The sequence below is a fragment of the Gastrolobium bilobum genome, unplaced genomic scaffold (genome assembly GCF_033153095.1).
Source record: "Gastrolobium bilobum isolate Gb01-03AN ecotype WA unplaced genomic scaffold, APGP_CSIRO_Gbil_v1 utg174621, whole genome shotgun sequence".
NCBI classification, from domain to species: domain Eukaryota; kingdom Viridiplantae; phylum Streptophyta; class Magnoliopsida; order Fabales; family Fabaceae; genus Gastrolobium; species Gastrolobium bilobum.
Genome location: NW_026895809.1, coordinates 7,003 through 11,172, shown reverse-complemented (window position 1 = coordinate 11,172; position 4,170 = coordinate 7,003). Strand labels below are relative to the sequence as shown.

Here is a 4,170-nt window from a genome sequence, read left to right as displayed (position 1 = left end):
CAAAAGAACGGTAGCCCCAGAGTCAAACAATACATCAAGTGATGAATCAGCAATAGACACAGTACCTCTAACAAGGTTCGGAGCTTTATCCGACTGCTGGCGATCCAACGTGTACACACGTCCAGTGGCAGGTGGCACTGCAGGTGCCGAAGTAGATGCCACCGGAACCATCTGAAGTGGAACTGCCTGAACTGTAGCAGCCCTCGCTGTCGATGACGGACAATCTCTAGAAAAATGGCCCTCCTCGCCACACTGGAAGCAGATCAGTTGACCCGTAGCACAACGACCAGCATGCTCCTTTCCACACCTCGAACATCTAAGAGTGGAAGGAGGCCTAGTGAAACTCCCCTGCTGTGAAGCAGTCCTCTTGAACTGACCAGGCGCCTGCCTAGTCGCCAACTGTTTACCTTTGCCCTTACCAGTAAACTTCCTGTCCTTCCAGGAAGTGGAACCACCGGTTCCCTTGGTCTCATCAACCTTGGCCCTCTTGGCCTTGCTCGTAATGCATACATCCTCAATGTCCTTACACTGTTGAACCAGTGTACCAAAATCCCTCGAAGCAGCTCCAGCAATATGCTCTGCAATCACCTCACTAAGTCCTCTGCGGAACTTAGCAGCCAAAAACATCGGAGTAGGTGGAACCATCCGAAAGTGTGCGAACTTCACCAGTTCATTGAACTTGGCCAGGTACTCATCAACAGACATCGAGCCCTGAACCAATCTATCAAATTCCCCTTGCTTCATCTCTTGAGCATCATACGGAAAATACTTGCCCAAGAAGCAGTCCTCGAAGAATGGCCACGTTATGACATGACCCTGCATCTCATAAGCACGAGAGGTGTTCGTCCACCACTCGTGGGCATCGCCCTCCAGCATGTAAGTAGAGAACATCAGCTTCTGCGGATCAGTACACTGCATGACCCGGAAGATCTTGTCCAGCGATTGCAGCCATCTCGCTGCAGCAATAGGGTCCAAAGACCCATCAAAAGAAGGTGGCTTATGCTTTCTGAAAGCGTTCTGCTTACGGTCGATCACGTCACGGTCCTCAGCAGGCTCCAGATAGGGTTCCATCACCCCAGTGACATGAGTAGCACTATCAATGTGACTCAGGGTCTCATCCTGAACACTAGGTGGAGGCGGCGGCGACGGTTGCGGTGGAGGTGGTGGCGGAGGATACTGGCAACAGCAGGACCAACCCTCATCTCCCCCAACATAACCCGCATCATGGTCATGTTCGCTAGCCGATTTGCCTCAAGAGCATCCTCCGTGGCCTTCTGGTTCCCTTCTCTAACAGCGTCCATTATTGCCACGTTGGCCAATCTAGTGGCCTCCTGCATCTCAGCCAATGCAGTCAGGATTGGGTCGAGTTGACCCTCAACAGTCTCTCGTGTTATCCTAGATCCTACCATAAGTCTGCACAAGTTACACAAATTATGAGTTGATCAGGCCCACACAATGTGATCATATATGCATCATCATAATAAAACCCAACACAGCAAACACACAAGACAGACACAACCAAACATCGCAAGTTATGCAATACATACAGGCTTTTCCCTCGAACCATTGCTCTGATACCATAAAATGTAACACCTCGTATATATCTGGTAATGTTATCATATCATCGTATTAAGCTGCGCTTAATTAAAATTGCGAAATATCTTTTTCTTTTCAATTATGGCGTCATTATACTTACCCAAGTTGAATACTTAATTCATTTTCAAAACATTGCCTGTATGTAAATTGCAAAAGACAGCTAACTGAAATACCTCATTAATTAAACAGCATAAATATGTCTCTAGTCACGGAACTACAACACGTAGACCGGACAAGCTAACAGTTCATACAACTCAACCCAAAGTACTAACATCAAGTGGCATGGACAAACCCCATGCTCACACAAATAAGGCGAAGAGCCAACCATAGTCTCAACAACAACATCATAATAAAATAAAGCTAAAGCATAACATCAGCAGATAGATCCAGCATCCAAACATGTCAGCATATAAACAACAATAATCATCAACTAAGCTCTGGCCTCCTATCGCTAGAGGCATCAGCCCCCAAATTACCTGAACCTAAAATAAGCGCCCACAAACGTGGGGTGAGATCTCTAAACAAGAAATCTCAGTAAGACAAGGGGTCCTCAAGGATCTTCCACCCCAAGCTCACTTACATGTGCAATATAAGTTCAAAAGCAGTTTAACAATATAATTTCCAAAATAGTGCAATGCAACAGATAAACATGTCATGTGTGTCAATTCTATTCTACTGATCAGAGAAGTGCAGGAATACGTCTATTACCCACACAATATGCAAGACGCTACTTGCGCCCACCCCGGACTCACCATCTTGTATGACGCTACATACTCAGGCTTACCGACTAAGTGGAAACAACACATACATATTATAAGACATTGCACATACCAGCTCAAAAGCATTTCAAAATATCTAAAGCATGTAACACAGCAAGCATATAAACCATTCCCCCATGGGGTATGGTGGAACCACAATATGGCTAAACGGAGGACACGAAAGCTTACCTTGCAAGCTAACAATCCAAGCCAAAAGTCCAACCAAAGCTCAGAGTCCAAACACGGCAAAATCACAATCTGATTTGGACCAGCAATCATATCAATAAACATAGCTCATAAGCATAAACATAAAGACAACACTTCTCTTTTACGTTTTATGTCTTAAGGCTTCACACTAAGCCACAAGCCCTTAATCACTTGATTCTGACTTAGTCCAATTATTACAGAAGTTCAACTTCCTCAAACTAGGGTCCACAAACCCCAAACATCAGTTCTGGATGAACAGTAAGCCACTGTTCCTCGAAAACCCAGAATATCCGGATATCTGTCGGGGACATATCCGGATATCAATATCCGGATATCCATATTCGGATATCAAAAGACCCCATATCCGGATGTCAATATCTGGATATTCATATCCGGATATTTCGCGACAGAATGCAGTTTTTGCATTTCGCGAAGATATCCATCCAAGGTTCCATTTTTAACACTTCCAAACGTCAAAGCATGCATTTTTACTCTGTTCAAGGTTCATATATCAGTTGGTTACTTGTTTAACTCCTTAAACATACAAAGACACCTCTTTTAATCATCAAAACACATGATCAAGGTTGAGTCACTTACCCAAAGCTTAAAACAGAAAAAAGGTTGCTCTTGGAGCTCATAACCAGCTCTCAAGATTCTGACTTCCCAAGGAAAACGAAAATGATGCTCAAGGTTGGTTCTTTGACCTCAAAGGTCACTACTTGGACCTCCAAATGCCATGATCATGGCTTCCCAACACCCAACTTTCAAACTCAGCTCTCAAAACTGACTTCACACAGTGGCAAGAACTCAGAATATGCACCCTCACCCCTCACAATGATAGCTCTCACCCCTGGATCAATCCACACATGGGAAGAACTCTCTAACAAGTTCATAGAGAGGTTTCTCCCAATGTCTCGACAAGCTGATGTTAGAGCTGAAATCTCTAACTTCAGAATATTTCATGGAGAAAATCTCTATGAAGCATGGGAGAGATACAAGGACATCATAAGAAAATGTCCAAACCATGGGGTAGAGAGTTGGGGAGTGCTAAAATCTTTCTATAAAGGACTTGACCATACTTCTCAATCTCACCTAGATTTTGCTGCAGGAGGATATTTCTTTACAGGAACACTTGAGTCAAGATACGAAATCATAGAAGGGACTGCTGAAAGATGTCTCCAATGGACAATAGACAGAGTGAGCCCAGTGAGAAAGCCAGGCATGCTAGAACTGGATAAACAAATAGCCATGGAAGCCCAGCTGGCATCACTCATGAATGAAGTGAAGAACCTGAAAGCTGACCAAGCAGCACCAAGGATGGAAGTCTTACAACTCACAGCAACTGAAACAGAACCATGCTCAGCCTGTGGTGACCTTCATGACTCAACAGACTGCCCATCCATTGCATTGGTGTGTTATGCAGAAAAGTTTGGCAATAGGAACTTCACCAGAGACAATCAACAAGCAGGACGAAATACACATTCAAGCCCTGGAGGAACTATCATTAAGGATCAGAACCACTACACCCAATGGAGGCCACCCATTAACCAGAGACCATTCAACAACAATCAGCAGCAGTATCAGCAAGGTAACAGCAGTGGAACGTCTG

The 4,170-nt window shown here is 44.6% G+C and overlaps 1 non-coding gene across 1 annotated transcript; it reads right to left on the bottom strand.

Annotated features, from left to right (window-relative positions):
* Positions 1-3,485: 3,485 nt before the first annotated feature.
* Positions 3,486-3,592, bottom strand: LOC133296122 (small nucleolar RNA R71). Its single transcript, XR_009749457.1, has one exon. It is a non-coding gene; the product is annotated as a small nucleolar RNA R71 (small nucleolar RNA).
* Between the last annotated feature and the right edge of the window lie 578 nt (positions 3,593-4,170).